Source organism: Acanthopagrus latus, chromosome 13 (genome assembly GCF_904848185.1).
Source record: "Acanthopagrus latus isolate v.2019 chromosome 13, fAcaLat1.1, whole genome shotgun sequence".
NCBI classification, from domain to species: domain Eukaryota; kingdom Metazoa; phylum Chordata; class Actinopteri; order Spariformes; family Sparidae; genus Acanthopagrus; species Acanthopagrus latus.
This window is the reverse complement of record NC_051051.1, coordinates 17,432,267-17,454,154: the sequence shown is the minus strand read 5'-3', so window position 1 is coordinate 17,454,154 and position 21,888 is coordinate 17,432,267. Positions and strand designations below refer to the sequence as shown.

Genomic DNA, 21,888 nt, shown 5'->3' with positions numbered 1-21,888 from the left:
GCCCTGCCACCTCCATGCTGCCAGATCGTAGCCACTGTTAAGTCAGTATACTGCACTTCAAGCCTTGTACTTTGTTCCTAGCTTTGAACTTGTTGTAACCTTGATCTCCACTTTAGACTTTTGTCTCTGCTCTGCCCTCCGCCCCCGACCTCCTGCTCCCCTCATCTGCTCCGTGAGCCACGCTCTGGATCCAGCCTCCCAGACTGCTCCCCCCTCCGGAACTCTCCCCTTTCACGGACTCTCCCTGTTGGGATCATCCCAGCCTGACCTCAGATCCAACCTTGTTACAATAAACTAATTTGGTTTGAACTCTACCTCTTACCGCCTGTCTGTATCCACATTTGGGTTCCCTGTTTCGTAACAGTAAGATCTGACCAGCATGAACCAAGCAGACCGCAACTCCACCCCACCCCCCATGGAGTCTGGCTTATCTCAGTCAGCCCCGGATCTGATCTGCCAAGCCCTTGACTGTCAACGAGCCCAACATAGTCAAGTCCTGCAAACACTTACTGCTCAGGTAGCGGAGATATCGCAGACCCTGGCTAACATCTTGCATCTCCACGCCCAGAGGTCTCCGCCAGCTCCCAGCCCACCGCAGCCACCCCACAGCGATTCATCCCCGCCCAGTGAGCCCTATGTGTTGCCTCCTGAACCATATGATGGTAACCTTGGCACTTGCAGAGTTTTTTGACGCAATGAGCTGGTGTCACACAAGGAGCCTGACGGTGTGGATGAACTCATCTCCCTGGCCATCTGCATCGACAATCGTCTCTGTGAGCATTGGAGGGAGAAAGCGGGTCAGGTAACTATTGCACCTTACCTCACCCCATCGTAGGAGCCTGTACAACCTCTCACGCCCTGAGCGGGAGACCATGGAAGACCACATCTGGGAGTCACTGGCCCCAGGAATCATCAGGCACTCGTCTTCTCCAGTGGGTGCAGGTTTTTTCTTTGTGGGGGAAAAAGGATGACCCTGTACTGACTTCCAGGGATTAAACAATATAACTGTCAAGAACAAATATCCTCTGCCTCTCATTGACTCTGCTTTTTCCCTTCTCCATGGGGCTAAGATTTTTTCAAGCTGGACCTGCGGAATGCTTACCACCTTGTTCACATCAGAAAGGGGAAACAGTGGAAGACAGATTTCAATTCACCCCTCAGTCGCTTTGAGTATTTGGTTATGCTGTTTGGTCTCACTAATGCCCCTGCAGTCTTTCAGGCTCATAAATGATATGTTCAGGGTTATGTTTGGACATTTTGTGTTATTCTCATCTTCTCCATGGACATCAAAACTCTCCAGCACCATGTCCGTCAGGTACTCCAATGGAGAATAAACTTTTTGTCAAAGCCAAGAAATGTGACTTCCACATTATCACTGTGTACTTTTTGGGATATGTCATCACCCAGGGACAGGTGCAGATGGATAATACCAAGGTCACAGCTGTAACAGAGTGGCCATCACCCACCACCCTGAAACAACTGCACTGGTTTTTGGGATTTGCTCATTTTTATCTTTTACTCGTAACTATAGTCGCCTGGCAGTCCCACTCACTGCTTTAACCTCCACCTCCTCTCCTTTCCATTGATCCCCTCAGGAGGAGGCTGCTTTTTTAGATCTCAAGTGATGTTTTAACTCTGCTCCTGTTGTCAGACAGGTGGATCCTGAATCCTGACCTCCAGTTCAACATGGAGGTGGATGTTTCTGACACCGGAATAGGTGCCATTCTCTCGCAATGATCTCCTGCTGACCAAAAGCTTCACCCATGTTCTTTCTTTTCTCGCAAGCTATCTCCAGCTAAAAATTTTGATGTTAGCAATCCGGGACTTCAGTTAAACTGGCCCTGAAGGAGTGGCGATACTGGCTAGGGGGAGCCAGACAGCCCTTATTTGTATGGACAGCCTACAAGAATCTATCCTACATCCAGATGGAGAAACGACTGGCAAGCCAGATGGGCAGTATTTTTTGGAGGGTTTGACTTCACCTTAACCTATCATCCTGGTTCCATGAAAATCAAGCCAGATGCCCTCTCCCGTCAGTTCACCGCCTAAGCCTCCTCTGAGCCTGAGACCATCCTGTCCTCCTCATGCATCATTGCTTCAGTTACCTGGGTGATAGAGTCCTGCATACTTCAGGCTCAGAGGAACAAACCCGATCCAGGTACCGATCGCTATAATTGTTTGTTTGTCCCTGACTCTGTCCGTTCTGATGTCCTCCAGTGGGCCCATTCTATCAGACTCACCTGTCACCCTGGAGTGAATTGAGCTCTTGCCTTCCTCCGCAAGCGCTTCTGGTGGACCACGATGGATAAGGAAACCAACGATTTTGTCTCTGCCTGATCGGTCTGTGCCAGGAACAAGACTTTCACTAAACCCACATCCGGACCGCTTCACCCTCTACCTGTACCTACTTGCCCTTGCCCTCACACATCACCCTGAATTTTGTTACTGGTCTTCTTCCTTCAAATGGTAACACAATCATTGTCACAATCATTGACAGATTTTCTAAGTCAGTTCATTTCATTCCCCTGCCCAAACTGCCATCCTCCAGGGAGACTGACTGATGAACCATGTTTTTCATTTACAAGGTATATCTACTGATATTGTGTCTGACAGGGTAACCTAGTTCATCTCCCAAGTTTGGAAGGCTTTCTATTCAGCACTTGGCTGTACAGTTAGTCTCTCTTCTGGATTTCATCCTCAGACTAACGGCCAGACAGAGCGGGCCAACCAGGAATTGGAGGCAGCCCAGCATTTTGTAGTTTACGCCAAGCTGACCCATTGGAGTTCCCAGGTGTCATGGGTTAAATACGCCCATAACTCCCTGACCCATGCCTCTTCAGGTATGTCACCTTTTAAATGCTGCCTTTGTTAACAAAGAAGGAGATATTGCTGTGCCTTCTGCTCAGGACCACTTACACCCTTGCCGCTGCAAGGAGGAAAGCTCGCGCAGCCTTTCTACGTGCTCCTGCTAGGGCTGAGACTTTTGCCAACTATGCACTGTTACAGTACATCTGCCTCAGCCACTCCCTCTACTTCCAGGGGTTAATTGCTCTTCCCCCAATCTCTCCCCCTGTGTGCGTGTGTGTGTGCGTCAGGTGTGCCGGAGACAGAGCAGAGTGGTAACCCCCAGCTGCACCCTATCCTGCAATCAGCCTGCCTTCTTATGCTCAGCCCTGCCACCTTCACACTGCCAGATCATAACCACTGTTAAGCCAGTATATTGCACTTCAAGCCTTGTACTTTGTTTCTGCTCTGCACTCTGGCCCCTGATCATCTGGACCTGCTCCCAGTCCACGCACAGAGAAAGAAATTATCTTCCAGTGTACAGTATTTACAAATGATATGATCTGTAATCTCATCATTCCAGTATGATTACAAATTGTTTGGTTATTTAACCCTCTGAGGTCAATTGACGTGCCAGCCTGTCCAAATCATGTGACCAATTTAAGATGACGTAGCAGTGAGATGGAGCGTGTGAGTCTCGGTTCTGACTTAATGTGTTTGAGCAGACTTCAAACTATATACCAGTTTCTAAATTGTGTTGATAGGCCAAGTAAAACCGGATTTGCGATATATTATGTACGGCACACTTTTTCGCTAATGTTGCCATCACGTTTGCTGCACGTTTGGTAGAGAAGAGACGGTAAAATTGGGCTTTTCTCACGAAAGTGTCCACAAGCAGGAAGTGCAAGCAAAAAAAAACATATTCTTATTGGTGGAAAAAGGCACCACACCAGCCAATCACAAAATGATATGGCAAGCCACGTGATTTGGTTGCTGAGGGACAGGGGGAAAATGTGGGAGGGAAATCAGCAGTAACGGTCACAGAGACAGCGATAGAGATAGCGAGTTTTGAGAGATGAGAGATTTGTGACATTTAGTGTGTTTGGAGTGCATAGTTAATGTGTTATGTAGTGTTTAGTGTGGTGTGTTTAGTGTGTAGTGGAGTCGTTTTTTTTGTTTAATGAGTCAAAAAAATGAGACCGCTGAATGTGGAGCAGGCAGTGCAGCTCTTCATTGAGCTGGAGGGAGCTCAGGCAGACCTGAGCCTGAGGCATTGTCTGCATTTAAATGTAAATAGTTACATATAACTTTATAAATTTCACAAATTTAGCAAACAACAATTTCTATTTGCATTATAAGTAATAAAAATGGTTCGTTAAGCATATTTGTGGTTTTCACAGTGAAAAAAATTACTTTTTTTGCTCTTAACCCTTAACTCGTATCAGTAGGGGAGTGAATGGATGTGGTAAAAGTAGCGGGGTGGTGAGAACAGCACTGGGACCAGCGTTAGTGTTCATTCTTTCTACCGCGTCGGTCACGTAGCCTCCATCCGCAGCAGTGGTGCAGCTATGCGACGCAGCAGTGTTCACAAAGCACAGAGAACACACAAGTCCAACTCTTCTCACAACACTAGAGGGGATAGCAGGGGGAGATGTGGGCTAAGTGTCTGTAGAAGGGCTGATGGGTTTCGTAGGGGAAATAGGGGAAGGCAGAACAGGGCTGGACAAGATGATGATGATGATGATGATGATGATGGTAATGGTGGATGTAGTTCTTATTCTCTCTGTGCCTTGCAATGAGAGGCTCCACAATCTACAAATACTGCAAAATTTTATCTGAATAGATGGCACAGATAAGGCCTCTGCAGCTAAAAGATGCCTACTGTTATATAATAATAATAATAATAATAATAATAATAATAATAATAATAATAATAATAAAGAAGAGAAGAGAAGAGAAAACAAGAAAAAGGGAAGAAAAAAAGACAAGAAACAGAAAAAGTGTCCTGGGGTGGGTTGTGGTGGGTAAAAAAAAAAAGAAAACACATACTGTTTACATGAGTTTTGTGGTGTAGTAATAGTTCTAGTTTACGACTGTTGGCTTAGAATTTACTTTTTCCCTGTTCACTTGATGTGTGGACAACATAACAAATGGATGGAGGGGATGAATCTGATGAAATAAGTTCAACTCTTTCAAAATATCAGGTATTTCATAGAAATGACATGATCCAATATGGCCGCCACCATATGACGTCATAATATGCAAATTAGATGGGGAAATTAAGTTATCAAAAGAATTTAGCTTGGTCAAAAAATGCGAAAATTATTAACAAACAAATTTCTGTTGCTGGCTATAAACGTGTAAACTGTTTGACATCTCGGTCAAACTAAATGCTATTTTCTCACTTAAACGGCTACACTGATTTTTGCAAAATTTGGTTGGTGTGATGTAGGGCCAATCCTGAGGCCAGATCTTGAAGGTGGTCATGACAGGTCAATGTTGGCGTGGCTTATTACAAGATAAACAACAAACATTAATTTCAGACAAACTATTATGCTGAGAGCTTTGAAATTTGTATGGTCCATATGGAATAGGACACAGTTCTTCCATACCAAAAATTTCACATGCACCCCACTAGGTTGCGCTATAATGGATGCAATCACATTTTTGCCTGTAACTCCCACTTTTCAAATAACACATTCGCAAAACTTATATCCATTTTCCTGAACAGAGCTGGGTTTTCTGACATAGGACAAGCCCACTTCTGCTGCACATTTCGTTTTCTAAATCGCCACATATGTAAAACCTACTTTTTCGTCCTCCTCCTTGGGAATTTGTCCCATCTGCCTGAAACTTGGCACGTACACTCTTCAGCTTGACCTCATCTAAAATTATCAAAAGAATTTTGCTCAGTCAAAAAATGCGAAAATTATTAACAAACAAATTTCTGTAGCTAGCTATAAAAATGTAAACTGTTTGATATCTCGGTCAAACTAAATGCTATTAACACCAAATTTGAGATCCTTGGTAACCATGACACTGGGAAGGGATGATCCAAATTTGGCAAATGTTGGCCACTAGGGGGCATTAAAAATATGGCAAGTTCATATCTCCCGAACAGCTACACTGATTTTTAAGAAATTTGGTCAGTATGATGTACGGCCAATCCTAAGGCCATATCTTGAAGGTGGTCATGACTGGTCAATGTGGGCGTGATTTAGTACAACAAATCCAAATCCGCACACATTCAGCCTTTGGCACTTCAGGTGCACTTCCTATTACGGCAAATACCATGGCTCAGACGTTGGCCTGTGTCCTCACTTTTGCCCCAAGCCCGACATTCATTGGGGCCAACTTTCATGGGCTCTGCGGTGCGCAGTGTCCGAGTCATTCAGACGTCTAGCAAAGCCAAAATTGTTACAAAAACATATTCTTATGATCATATTATTCTTTGTGTGGCAGGAGGTGGCAAAAAGCGATGGTACTACGAGATGCTGTAGTACTCCGCAACAGGAGACAACAAATTACCTTTTCAGCTTTTTTTTTTTTCCAGCGTATCTCAGCCAGTGTATGTGTATATATTTAACAGAGATGTAAATTTAAATGATTTTGACTTGGACTAAAGTCAAGTTAACTCACTTATTTGATGATATGCAACTTCACTTGGGGGTGAAGCAACGTCTACCAAATTGGCATATGACAATATTCAGTGTGGCATTGTTTTTGGGGAGTTCCTGTATTTCTGAATATGATGTAGTCCTCTTAGAGTTTCCATACAGCAGGTGTTGCTCTTTAGCTCACTCACGTAGTCACCACTGTTAAGCACTGTCGCACTGACACCACCTCGAGTTGTCTCGAGTCACCACTGGCATACATCCCCTTCCAGGGTTCAAAATAGTCTTGGTCTCTGCACTGAATGTCTGTAACTTAGCTGTTTTTAGCCTCAGAAATTGAAGCTCAGTGTGAGATCAGTCAGGAAGACTATGTTATTAATCATTCATTCACAACTCTCTCCCTTTCTTATTCTCTCTCTCTTCCCACTTCTTAATCTGCTGTCTACGGGTGTTTACTCCTTCAGTTAAACCAGCCATGCCAATCACCTCCAGTCCTCATATCCACTGGCTGGGTCATCACCACCATGAGAGTATAGGCTCCATCAGGGAGTTACCTGTACTACTCAATACTTCACCCCGAACTACTAAACACGAAACACTCATATTTCTCATCAGATAAACACTTATTAATTCAAAACAAAATCTCTTCCGATTGAGACAAAGAGAAAGAGAAAGAGAAAGTGCAGATAACAATAGGGTGAAACATGCTGACAGTGGCCCATAGAAGGAAATAAAAAAAACACTGCTGACACAAATATATCTGAGTGTCTTGGCTTTGCCTAACTGGGCTGTTTCACAAAGAAAATATTAAACAGGACACAGAGACGTAATGTTGCATTAAGCAGCAAAATACTTATTTTTGCTTTATTTAACTCCCACATAATAATAATAATCATAATAATAATAGATTCAATTTATATAGCACCTTTCAGAGTACCCAAGGACACTTTACAAAGTAGAACAAACACATATGAAAACAAACAAAACAAAGAATAAATGGAGCACATGTCAGTCAGCATGGAGGGAACAGCTGCACCGCATATCTCTGCCAAGACCCAACAGTCCCCTTTAGTTCAATCGAGCCTTATCCAATATCAGATAAAAAGTATTTAAATTTAAGTTCCGAATTTATTTTGATCCCTATCAAATTGTACTCACAATTTATATTATTTAATAATACCAGCCACTTAAAGGTGCCATTTTGTTTGATCGATGTTCCCTGCAGAATTGTATTGTATTTTATTAATGTCAAAAAACACCTTATCTTGTAATGTTAAAGAAATTGAGAGAAGAACCCCTGCATCTGTCCCTCTATCTGGATCTGCACCAACACATAAGGTGCTCTATTCTGAGACCCATCCTCCTTAAGTTTTGTGGAAATATATTCAATAGTTATTGTGTAATCCTGCTGACCAGCCAACCAACCAACCAACCAACCAACCAACCAACCAACCAATCCAAAAATAGGCAGGGGAGAAAACGTAAGGAGTAGATTTGATAGTATATTTAGTATATTAATTGTAATTCTTTTTTAACAGGTTACATAAACCTGGTAATTGATATCATAATTAAGACCACTCAGCAGATAAGACTGCAGCAATTTGGGCAGTAAAAGAACTGATTTATGATTAGACTTAACTTGCCTAAGAGATACATAACTTGAGTCACTAATGGATTTCATTTTATTGAATATCTATCTATCTATCTATCTATCTATCTATCTATCTATCTCTCTCTCTCTCTCTCTCTATATATATATATATATATATATATATATAAGGACCAGTGCTTGATGATCTCCGAGACAGGTTTATTATGAGGCCCAGACTCAGACATTTTTTTTAACCTGTACTCAAACCTGAGCAAAAAGAGGGGTGTAAATTAACAACTTAAGGTCAGAAGAGCTACATTGCGATCAGGTACTGATAGGCAGGTCTTCGTACTTGTCTTCTCAAGAGTTGGACTTGGAAAATATTAAATGTTGCTTTATTTATTGAGAGTACTTTTCAGCCAATTTCATTTTCCCTCTTTGTTTAGATGAGTTCTGCTTCTAGTATTCACCTCTACTTTGTGATGCTTCATATGAGGAGAGCAATACCAATACGGACGCCTTTTATAGGGCATGAACAGTGCCTTTTCATTCACTTTTTCTTAGCTACTGATATGTGAGTCCACAGCTCCATAAGTTGAGTGTTATTCAATTAACTAGTTACATTCAGAAATGTATTTTTTTTTTACTTATTTTACTCATTATTATGACAGCTGTCACCTAAAAGATATCATTTGCTGAGATCACTACATTTTTGTCAACCGTAGAACCTCTGTATCCCTATGCAGTTGCGCTAATGCATAGGGATACGGAGGTTCGATACACTGTTAAGTTTCGTTTTTACCGAAAGTAAACCTCTCATCCTGCAGCTGGGCCTCGCACTGTACTTCGCCACTCGCAGATCGCCTGTTGCCCAGCTGCACTAATGTGAAGGTTCTACGGTTGAGAAAATGTAGTGCCAAAAGAAAGGGCGGTCTGATGACAACGCAAAGCTGTTTTAGGTGGTTTATTTCACTTTTTCTCTGGACCACGTTCACTGCAGTACAAAGCTGAGCGTCCGGGCTGAAGTGGCTCTCTACTTCTACAAACTGAGGCTGCACTGATCGGTGATTATGGTAGGGAATAGATCGACTATAGATATGTACTTTATATGACCCCACTTCAAAAACCACGAACTATCCCTTTAAGACCTTCACTTTAGTTTTAGTGGGGGAATCATCAACTTTCTTAACAAGATCAGTGAATACTGATCAATACTGATCATGCTAATGATCTGTTAGGTCTGAGAATATTATACCAGAATCAATACAAGCTTTGTGAGAATTTGTGAGGATATTGTCGATTATTGTTCTACTAGACTCTGTAACTCTAGTGAAAGTATTGATTGTAGGAAAAAATTAAAAGGAATGTAAAATATTAATGAAGTCATTTGTCACAATATCATCCTTAACAAGGTCTTTGTTAAGGTCCCCACAAATTAAACATGTTGTATTTGTTTTGTTTATACAGTATGGGTTTTTTCTAAATTACTTTTGAAAATGTCAATATTAGAGTCTGGTGGCCTGTAAATTACTCCAACTATAATGTTTTTACTACTTTTTGCATCTCTCTCTATAAATAGAGAATCAGAGTGACCATCGGCAATAAGAAATTCATCACAAATGCTAACTGCAGCATACAAACTGACTCCTCCTCCTGCTCTACCAAATCTATTTCTGTTGTATAATTTATATCCATCAAGATTAAGGGTGTCCATATAAGATCGTCCATTTAGCCAGGTTTTGCTGCAGTGACATTAAAGCTCTGGCCTATGCTTGTTAAAAGGGAAACAAAGTCATCATGATGCTTGTTTAGACTCCTAATGTTAAGATGCAACAATGAAAATATATTATCATAACTTAAGTGCTTCAACTGGTCTGGCAAAACTTGCCTACTATTTAGCTTCCCATCATTACAGAGACAAAACTGTTCAAACTCATCATAATCTTCAGTACAATCTGAGTCATTAGATCCCATACAACGCAAACTTGAGATAATAATTCAATGTTGGGTGACAGATGAGAGGAACTAAGACCTCATGTTGCTTCCTATTACTCTACTAAAAGCTCATTTAAGTTCCATCACCTAACTTCTTCTTACAGAAAATAAAAACAAACACATGCAATGTTATTACCACATGTTAACACGGGAAGCCTCTAGTGAACTTTAAACATACTTTTGGGCTCATTGTATCAGAGCAGGTCTGTCCAAAATTGGCTCTAATTCTGTTCTTCGTGGAGCATCTCACCAAGTGAGTAAGGCCTTTAACTCCTGTCTGCTCTGCCATATGCTTTTACACACTGTGTCACATTTCCTATTTTCATTATAGAAATAATACTAAAATTGTAATCCTTTGGCTTTGTAGGGTTTTATGTTGGCTACTTTTAGGATTTTTATGTGGGTTTCTTGTGGGGTTGTTTCTTGTGGGGTTGGGGTATTTGCATGTGCTTGTGCAAGCCAAGCAAGTTACTTGTAAGGTTAATTAACAGAAGCTCCTAAGTGGTTTTGATTTTGAATCCCCCAGAAACTCCCTGCAGCAGGCTGGAGAGGAGGTTTGCGATCAGGATTTTGTCTTAAGTGGCTCTCCCACCCATGTGCTCATATGAATCACTCCATCATTTTGGCTTTCAGATCAAATAATACATGTGCAAACCTGTGCAGGGGCTAATCTGGATTACTAAAATCACATTTTAAGCTCTAGAAAGTCATATCCTCTTTTCAGATATGATAAAGTCTTCCAGCACAACCATACCATGTTATTGGTGATGCTGGACCCTTTGCAGTGAATTTGTAAAGTCATGTCACAGGCTTCCATCAAAGGGATAAATTTGAAGTGGATTTAGTGTAGTGCTTGGCAATCACTCCTCTGTCTGTGTCCAGACTCAAGACAGAGGTGGAAGCTTGGTCGTCAATATTCTCTCTTGCCCTCTGTGCCTTTCCTCCCCCTTTCAGTCTTGTGAGAGACAGATAATTGCTTTATTAGATAAGGTGCACTGGACCCACCAGATCTAATTCTGCGCCTTGTTCAAAGTGGGAAATCATCGTTCCCCTAAACCTACAGTTTCAGGTTAAACTATGAGAAGATATGGTTTCTGATGAGCTTTAGATTCAAATTACAATTAATCAAAATTTTAGTCAGACTGCAGTTTTTAATAAAAAGTCTTAAACATGCTTTGATAGTCAAAAGTAATTTGTTGACACAGCCTGGAACGTGATACACTATATTACCAAAAGTATTCGCTCACCTGCCTTTACTCATTCTATGAACTGAAGTGCCATCCCATTCCTAACTCATAGAATTCAATATGATGTCGGTCCACCTTTTGCAGCTATTACAGCTTCAACTCTTCTGGGAAGACTGTCCACAAGGTTGAGGAGAGTGTTTATAGGAATTTTTGACCATTCTTCCAAAAGCGCATTGGTGAGGTCACACACTGATGTTGGTCGAGAAGGCCTGGCTCTCAGTCTCCGCTCTAATTCATCCCAAAGGTGTTCTATCGGGTTCAGGTCAGGACTCTGTGCAGGCCAGTCAAGTTCATCCACACCAGACTCTGTCATCCACGTCTTTATGGACCTTGCTTTGTGCACTGGTGCACAGTCATGTTGGAAGAGGAAGGGGCCCGCTCCAAACTGTTCCCACAAGGTTGGGAGCATGGAATTGTCCAAAATGTTTTGGTATCCTGAAGCATTCAATGTTCCTTTCACTGGAACTAAGGGGCCAAGCCCAGCTCCTGAAAAACAACCCCATACCATAATTCCTCCTCCACCAAATTTCACAGTTGGCACAATGCAATCTGAAATGTACCGTTCTCCTGGCAACCTCCAAACCCAGACTCGTCCATCAGATTGCCAGATGGAAAAGCGTGATTCATCACTCCAGAGAACGCGTCTCCACTGCTCTAGAGGCCAGTGACGGCGTGCTTTACACCATTGCATCCGACGCCTTGCATTGCACTTGGTGATGTGTGGCTTGGCTGCAGCTGCTCGGCCATGGAAACCCATTCCATGAAGCTCTCTGTGTACTGTACTTGGGCTAATCTGAAGGTCACATGAAGTTTGTAGCTCTCTAGCAATTGACTGTGCAGAAAGTCGGTGACCTCTTTGCACTATGCGCTTCAGCATCCGCTGACCCCTCTCCGTCACTTTACGTGGCCTACCACTTCGTGGCTGAGTTGCTGTTGTTCCCAAACGCTTCCATTTTGTTATAATAGAGCTGACAGTTGACTGTGGAATATTTAGGAGCGAGGAAATTTCACGACTGGATTTGTTGCACAAGTGGCATCCTATGACAGTTCCACGCTGGAATTCACTGAGCTCCTGAGAGCGGCCCATTCTTTCACAAATGTCTTGTTTCACAGTCTGCATGCCTGAGTGCTTGAATTTATACACCTGGGGCCAGGCCAAGTGATTAGAACACCTGATTCTGATCATTTGAATGGGTGAGCGAATACTTTTGGTAATATAGTGTATATTTATTTAGCAAGGCAGAGTGGACTATGCAGGCTTCAACATTCTTCTTAATTCGCTCCTGATTTAAAATTGTTTAATTGAGAGTCCTACCATTACTTATGGTAGGATTATGATTATCATTGTTTTTTCCACTTAGTAGCATTAGAGCTATTGTTTTCTAATGGACATTTGGTGAGCATATTTGAAAATTTAACCATGAAGAACCTACGTCCAGATTGCTCCATGTGAGAAATGTAAAGATAAGTGCCTTAGGCTCATAGTGGTATTGTGGTAGATGACTGGAAATACTGACTAGAATGTTATTCTCAGCTAATGTAAGAAAAATTTAGTCAGAATGAACTTCATGCATGCCCTCAGTTGAAAGTTTTCCCCACCACTCATTTTAGATACTACTCTGAAGTTACTCTGTAACTATATAAATTCTTGATTGAAATAGATAGAATATCGCTGTGGTTCTCAAATGTTTTTCACATCAAGGGCTCCTAATCCAACATAAATTAAGACACTGACTCATATTTGATAAAATTGTACCCCAGGTTCCCCTTTCTGAAAAATATTTTCCTTTTAATGTTTCATAACAGAAATTGTATGAAACCCATGACCAAAATAGTCATACATTCTGTTAATGTGGTACTTATGGATAGAATAGTAGCAAAAATAAATGTTCCACCTCTTTTATTGGACCCTCCTACATCAGTTTGAGAACTACAGAATTCCAAATCCTATTAATAATAATGGGAAATTGCCATTTCACAGTGCCAGAATACATTACACAAAACATAGATCAAGTCAATGGGGGCGATTCGCCACAATTGTAAAACATTTAACTTTTCACTTTTATTCAGCGATTTTTTGAGCTACATGTGTAAAAGCTTTTGACCTATGTATTTAGGTCAAAAGCTTTAGTTTTCATAACAAATCTACAGTAGCTCAGTTGAGGAAGTCATTTTACACTGATTTCATCCCAAGGATGAGATCAGGTAACATACACAACAGAGTAATATTATTACACACTTACCATATGAACAAGATGGGGCATTTCTGTCCTTTCTTGTTAACTAGTACACTGATTACACCTTCACAATGTCATCTATGTACTACCAAAATTGATTGATGGAAGTCATGAAAATTTATGAAAGTTATAAAAATATTATTATAGTGATTCATGCAACATTTATAGGGAATTCTGCTAACTCACTTCATGTTAACGGGTAAGCATCGCTGCTGTGGGGAGAAGTACTTTGAGTGTTCTGGAAATGCAGCTGGCAGCTCCTAGTAGCTATTGATCCCAGAATAATCTAGGAGAAGAGACCATGGGGGTGGGCAGCCCCATAGGACATGAGCCAGAACAAGGGTTTTGACTATCTGGTCCGGGGGGGGGGGGGGGGGGGGGCCGTCACCCTGACCAATAGTAGCTCAAAGCTGGGTCTCTTGGAAGTCTTTGCACCTACGTGTGAAAATTCTGGGGAACTGAGTTCAGTTCAGAGTCCATTTTAAAATCCCTAGTTATTTTGAATGACATCTAACTTAGCCTACTGAGCTCAAACTAGGATTTCAGTGTTGAAGTCTAGTTGAAACCAGGGTGATTTCTGTTCAGAATGTCTAAGAGCATCAACATGTCACACAACACAAGTTTGTTTAGTTATGTTAGTAATATCATCCTTTTCCATCTCTAAACTCCCTAACTGGTGATGAATGAATACATGCAGACAGCCATGTGGATTTTAGGTACATAACATACACAACTTTACGTTAAAAAAATACCCCTGGGTCTTAAAACTGGATTTCTAGCTGCCATTTCCCCTGGAATGGGCAAATCCATGATAATGTTTACAGAGCAAGAGTACTGTTCTTGATTAAAAGTGGCTGTATAAGCCAGTGTGATGTCAACAAATTCTGCTGTATCATATCAGTTTGTATGAGTCCTCTGGTTTCCCCTTTTGAGTGATAAATAGAAAGCTACTGTTAATTTTGGCAGCTATTTCAGATTTAATCTTGAGACAAAAATGCCTATTAGTTTTGGTCACATTTTAGTTATTTTAAACCATCAAGCCTTCATTGTAGTCATAAAAAACTTTTTTAGTCAATCTTTAGTCAACAAAAGTCATACATTGTAAGCAACGTTTACTTATTTATTTTTTTAAATTAAATTTCTCTAACCCTAAACTCATTGAAGGAGGTTTAAAAATCTCCACAATCAACAGCTTCATGTTATGCTATGTACTGTACAGTTTGATCAGGCTGGGATATATTTAGAAAAACTTTAAACAACAATTCAACTTGAAGAGAACTGCAATGCCATGTTCAGAGCACCCAGTAAGCTTTTTCTGTAGTTAGTGAAAATAAAGCAAGCTTAATTACAAGCTGCTTGTCCTCCTGTAAACAAACCCACAGATTATAAACATCACAAACAAACAAGAACAATGCTCTTAGATCTATCCCTTTTTGCCAACAAAAAGCCATCATGTTGCTGTTGCTCACAATCTGTTTGAGACAGTATCACATGGGATTCTGCACAAGTCAGTCAATGACAAGGATATATTGTTTATATTTAGACAGATGCACAATTGTCAGTTGTAGGATAAAATCATCATCGAGTCCACCACTAACATTAAAAACAAAACATACATGTCATCACAGTTTTTGTTATAAGATATCGATTTTTCCTTGACTACTTACAATTCATTAATGAAATGAACACAGCTACCAACCACCTGGTGGTATGAAGAGGTATTTTCAGTCACCCAGGCACCGAACATACAAGCTTGTTGTAAGTGCAGCTTTGTGGGGAGACACAGGCAATATGAGTTGATATTTGAAAATTATATGGTGTCAATTGGTGTTCATGAGGCAGTGAAAAAGTTTCAAAAAACTTGCAAGATCTGTGACCTCTTCTAAAGTCATACATTGCTAAAAATCTGCTCTTCAATCTGTTTGTCTGTAGTGGGTTGGGCTAATCCAAAATAGTGAGAACAAGGGGGGTGTTCTGAAGACACATTGTTACCTGTGAAACGGGGTGCTCTGAAAACACCCCCATCAGTACTTTGTACTTTCCTCCTGATGAAGTCAAATATGCCATATGCAGGACACACAGCATTGGTTTGGAGAGGACCCACTGTGTGTTTGCCATAGCAGCATTTAATTAACACACCAAAATTCAACTATCGAACAGAATTTTGGTCAAGCCGGAACGTATCGACAAATAAATCAACCAGTTGACTGAGATTACAGCCCTACTGGCCACACACATGAACACACAGACAGCATGTTGCCTAATCAGATGTTTAATTACAGTCTATTTGCAAATGTTGATGACTTAAATGGGTTTATGGTAGGATTTTGTAACCATGTGTACAGTGGACACAGTTGATCAATGATTTTTTTTTTTTTTTTTTTTTTAAATATCCCTGTAATTACCAAGTATATTTCAGATTAAGCCTTGCAGTAAGACATGTCACACTAAGGAAGGAGCTTTTCCATGCTAATCCACTGTTTCCACTTTTAACCAATATAAAAGAGCTTTACAAAGTGCAAAGAATTAAGGTTAACACCGTCAAATGTGCGGCTTGGTAAATGCAGTCTTCATCAGTGGAGAGTGTTGAAGGTTGATACTTTCTTGTTGCAGGGGGTTCCAGATCGATATCACCAATTATCAGAACATGTTGAGGTAAATGTTGCCAACAAAAGCCCAGAGTTTCTCCCTTTCCAACACTAGGTCAAAGTACCTCAGTACTCACAACAACTTGTTCTTCAGGAGAGGTATTTTGTCATGTGGCCGAGGTGGAGACTCCGGACTGCCCTGATTTCCTCTCACATGTGCCTTAATGTTTAGGTAGTGTTAAAATAAATTAAATAGAACCCATCATTCTCTACCAAAGTTATCTGTGGTGATTGTGGTGCTTCACAAAAACCTTCAAATTCACTACAAATAAAACATTTAAATGATAACCACTCCTTGTCCTTGCAGGCAACTGCTTTAATGAACTAAACCCAATTTTACCAGTGTTAGTACTTGTACCAACAAAAATATATTACATTTTGTATTATTTACTTTTTAAATCACACATATTGCTGCAGCTAACAAATGACTAACCAGGCACTGTTTCAATTATATTTAGAAATCAGCTTCACAGTGGTGGTAATGCCAGTACTAAAACACTTGTCTTTATAGAAATGCATTTTTTTGCTTGGACTCAAGGAGAAACTGCACAGAGGTAATTATGCAAGTCTTTTGAAATGAGAAAGCAAACACATTCTCCAGTGGAATTCTCATTATCGTAAGACTGCAAATACTCTTGATAGACATACACTAGTTCTCTACAGCTATGATGTCATTGACTCAAAGAAACACAAATTAACACAGACAGGACTTTGAGTAACATTGAAAGTTCATAGCTTTATCTTCATCTGTTCATCTTACACAACAAGAAGGCAGTGTTAATTTTGACAACAAATTCTGATTTAGTCTTAGTCTATTATATTATTTTCTCTCATTTTAGTCATCTGAATTCTTTTAGTCTTGGTCTAGTTTTAGTCGACTGAATATCAATAGAGTTCTCGTCTTAGTCTAGTCTTAAGTCTTTTAGTCTTAGTCTAGTCTTAGTGAGTGGTAAATCTCTCTCTCTCTCTCTCTCTCTCTCTCTCTCTGTGTCTCTGTTTCTCTTCCTCTCTCTCTCTCTCCTCTGTAAATGTCGCTTCAATTTGGTGGTGTTTTTGCTCCACATGGTTTGCAGACGGTCTGATTGTCATATGTGAGGTGTGCCCAGATATCAACTCTTCTTCTATTTTCGTCCTTGACCTGGCTCTGCCATTTCTGTTGTTCATGAGGCATGCTGTTGCCCTCGGACCGGGTGCATCGCAAAATGTTAACGCTAGTGTCTTCCTAACGAACAAAGTCAGATGAAATCCGCCAAAGGTATGCAACTAAATATCATGCAAACAACCTAACACTTGTGAAAATGTCCACAAAACAGTGCAAAGTTCTGCAGACTCATCTTTGTTCTCCTTCTGTGTAAATGATGCTGCCTGTTTGGCTTGCCGCAGCTTTTTAAAACGACTCTGCTGCTTCTGCATTGGTCAACCTACCCTCGAGAGATTTGCTCTGATTGGATCTCTTCTCCATTCGTCTCCCCTTACATTTTCATATTGTTTTTATTTGTTGACTAATGTGTCAGTTATATTTCGTCACAGTCTTCGTCATCATATCTGACTTTTTATTTAGTTTAACTTAGTTTTCGTCTGTGAAAAAGGTTTGTTGACGGACATTTTTCTTCATAGTCTTTGTCAACCAAATTAACACTACAAGAGTAGTATGTGGTATGAAAACTGATGGTTTTCTTTTATGATAGTAAATTGCCCTCCTCAGTGACCTCAAAATACAGGGTGTGTGGCTAGGCCAGGTTCAGAGAAGAAAGCTCTCAACTGTTGTCTCCAGACTCTGAAATTAACATTCCATCATCAGTATCAATGAAATTAATTCCACAGTTCAAAAACTGTTAAAATTGAAAGCTTGAGCTGTCGTTAACTAAAATGCTCTTCCATTTTGGTCACTTGAAAGCAGCAAAAAACTTGAAACCTTACAAGGTATGTCACCTTACATAATACACACCTGAGTTTGTTAGCAACAGATACAGAATAATATAATTAATAAATAATGATGGTTCAGGCCATGTGACAAATGGGAGACCATTACTCTCTATTCTGTATTTGGTTTGCTAACTGCTAAATGCTCCACTGTCTTCACCAGCTAACTGTATGTCTGCTGTTTGGTACTGAGCAAGTAGTGTACAGTGGGTTGTTAGAGGACTTTCACTGGACACTAGGTTGATGACAACAAAGACTACAACAAATTTAGGGCCAGAAAACCAAAAAAGAAAAAGAAAAATGAAGGAATGAAGCGAGAAACAAAAACCAGAAAGCATACCACTAGGAGACTGAAAAAACAGACAATGGACACAGGAGAAAAACCCCGGAGAGTAACATAGGATGAACTGATAAAGACATGAGGGAGCACACAGACTATATACAAGTACTAGTTGCAGACAAGACACAGGTGGACATAAAAAAAGGGTGGGAAAACAAACAATGGAAGGAAATATAAAAAGCAAAACATGACACATGAGGATAGAACTTCAAAATGAAACAGGAAACCACATAAGCAAAACCAGAATCATAACAGGGAAAGGCGAAAAAGCTTTGCAAATGTGAAGGGATCTGCAGAGTCGGCTGATAATGCTCTGCAACTAAACAACCACTTTCACATTCAATCTATTGTTTATATAGAAAACATTAATTACTGCAGCTGTAAAACTCAGAGGACATGCCAGTTTGCAGAATATGAACATCTGGTGAATTGAGATAACTATGTGTTGGCAAATGCTATGCATTTACACTTAAATAGTCATGTTGTTGGCATTAGTAGGATGTAAAAAAATGTTGATAGTGATATATCAGCCGAAATACACAAGATTTGCAATGATCCCCAATTGTGGTTATTAAACACTGGGTGAAATCTATCATCAATCAAAATCAGATCATTGTATCCTGGGCTTGAAAGAGGACTCAGATGCAGAGTAGGGATGGTTAAGGCAGGCTTTTATTTTGAAAGTATTTATCTCTGATGCTCTTAAGTTAGTGACAAATGAACCGGCTATGAACCTCAATGCCTAATCTGGGAAAAGCGAGAAAAACAACAAGAGACAGAACACACAAGGAAATAAGCGAGGCAAAAGAACTCAAAGCAAAATACTAAGTAACAAAAAAATCACTCACAGGGAGGTAAAGAAAAAGGCAAAGAACTAAACCACTCTGACACACTTGGCTATGAAAAACTTATAAGAAAAAATCACTCCAACGGAGGAAAGTGAACTGGCTACAAACTTTAAGGGGTTTTTTGAAGTGGGGTCATATGATATATAGGGATATGGAGGTTCTACGGTTGAGAAAATGTAGTGCCAAAAGAAAGACTAGTTGTGTTACTTTCCCCATACAACGTACACTTTAACTGTTATAGATTTTTTTAAGGTGAGACTTGTTTTAGATGTTTTATTTCACTTTTTCTCTGGACCCCATTCACTGCAGTACAAAGCTGAGTGTCTGGGCTGGAGCAGCTCTCTACTTCTCCAAACTGAGGCTGCGCTGATTGGTGATTACGGTAGGGAACAGACCAACTTCAAAACAGACCCCGAATAGACCCCACTTCAAAAAACCCGAACTGTCCCTTCAACTACGCTTCTCAGCTGAGCTGTAAAAATGTATAAATAAAAGGGCACTCCAACAGAGACAAACGGCTATAAACTTAAACTAGTTTCAATACTGAGCAGAAACTTAGAAACAAAAAATCAATCTCCTAAGAGGATCGAGATACAGAAATACAAACTTGGTAAACGTGGCTTGAGACAAGGCTGTGAAGGCAGGCTGGGATGCATGACTAGAACCAAACTCTCTGGCACAGGACAAAGGGAGACAAAGACTATAGGCATGTTCAAGTTACTCCAGCTGACCGCCTGCAACAAGATCTGCTGGCGACTGCAGTGGCGGGGATACAAACGCTGCTATGAAGTCGGACACTCTCTACGTGACGGGAACAGAAAGGGCTAATAAGAGTGGATAGTACAGATAACACTTCAGTTGAACCTGTGTTGTCTGCATGCAAAACACAGCAGTTGATCACTTCTCTATCTACCTTGTACTTTTTACTTGTTCTTCTTACTCTATTTATATTGTGTGAATAACCGGATGCTGCTAAAATTCCGTTGTACACTGCAATGACAAAAAAGGATTCTGATTCTGATTTTTCAGGGTTGTTGTGTTATATGAAGGATTTTATAGGTTCATTCATGTTAACTACCCCATAGGTCCGGCTATACAGCTGCTACTTATCTGAAAGTATGTGATGTTTGAGTAGAAAAGAGGCACAAGTGCTTGTGGATATGGAAATTCATCGAAACACACCACATATACGTCAGCGTAGATGAGAGCCAATTAGGGCAAAGTCCTGACGTCATGAGGGTGGGTCTAGGCTCGCACACCACCTGGAGAGCAACTGCTTAACTGCTCTGCAGCCGCCTTGCTCTCACCTTGCTCCACAATAACGTAAGGTCATGTGATATCGAATGCGGAGCAGAAACCACTCCCATTCATGTCATCATGGACACATATTAACCAGCATACATCGCGATTTGGGCAGTGCAATGCTGTGTGATCTTGAACTTGCCTAATACGACATACAAGGGTAATGGGGAACAGGTGGATACAATCAGGAATCAGGGGAGACGATCAGACCGGTGACACATGAGAAAGAGCTAGTGACCTGAAACAAGAGGAGAGTTACTTTTCAAAATAAAACAGGAAGACATGAGACAGAAGCCCAGAAAGAGACAACCCTCACTGCGGTGTGACACTAAGTAGACATCATGATATTCCTACTTAATGACAACTGTTAACCCTAAGATAAAGATGAAGGATAATATTGAAATCCATTGTGTGCAAACCAAGAGAGCATCTGCCTTTATCAGTGGGGAGGAGAGAAGTGTTGTAATACTGTCACAAAACACGTACAGTAGATGATCAGAATTCATCCTGTAAATCTAATGTATGGAGTATGGAGAGTAAGCACTTTCTTTCTTACCAAACCAAGTACTGCTGTGCTTGCTCGGCAATAGCATTTTCCCCTCACTGCCCCATTTCTTGTTGAAAAAATTCACACAATGTACCTTGCTGTTTCTGTCAGTGCTTTTATGTCTGATAGATCCACTTATGCCACATGCAAGGGTTGCTGAAGAGCTAGCACTGTAAAATATGAGTCTAAAGCTGCTTTTTTAATCCATAAAATGTTCTGTCTGCCATGAATTCTGTCAACAGCTCATATTTTCCCAAAGTATATCCTTCCAAACAGTCTGATGAAACTACTGGAAAGTATAGCACTGTGTAAAGGCTGACCTGAATGATTCCAAGCTTTTTAACGTATTCAAGTGATGCCATGGTAATCAATGCCCAAATTATTATTCTATAGTGTCGGTGTTTTGTTTTTTTTGTTTCTTTTTAAGACCCCATAGCACCCCAGAGCACCCCTTCTATGTTTCAGTACAACACAGGAAGCCCCATCCTTTTTAAGGGATTCCCAATTCATTAAAACACAGAAGATCTTAAGTTTTGGATGTTGGACACTTAAAGCTATCATCAATAATGGGACCCTGAAATACACATCACAACACCAAGATCTTTTCTTTTCACAAGCAACCACAAGGGCGGTGTCGCACTTCAAGTTTTTTTCGCGGGGCTTGAGAGTTTTTCTTTTTTTGATATATTTATTAGCGTTTATGCCAATTTACAGATGCATCTTTCATGATGTAAGCTTTTGGATTTAAACTGGATTGCTGTGAATTTCACCAAGGTCCATACATCATATTATTTGCAACTGAATTATCTTTA

General features: G+C 40.5%; 1 protein-coding gene across 2 annotated transcripts in view; it reads left to right on the top strand.

Annotated features, from left to right (window-relative positions):
- Positions 1 to 21,888, top strand: part of ntm (neurotrimin) — a 453,513-nt gene that overhangs the window by 35,837 nt on the left and 395,788 nt on the right. Inside the window, exon 2 of one of the 2 annotated variants that reach the window (XM_037120274.1) lies at positions 2,702 to 2,840. The exons of the other annotated variant lie outside the window; for it this stretch is intronic. The gene's annotated coding sequence lies outside the window, so the exon portion shown is untranslated. The remainder of the gene's footprint in view (positions 1 to 2,701; positions 2,841 to 21,888) is intronic. 2 annotated transcript variants of the gene reach the window in all.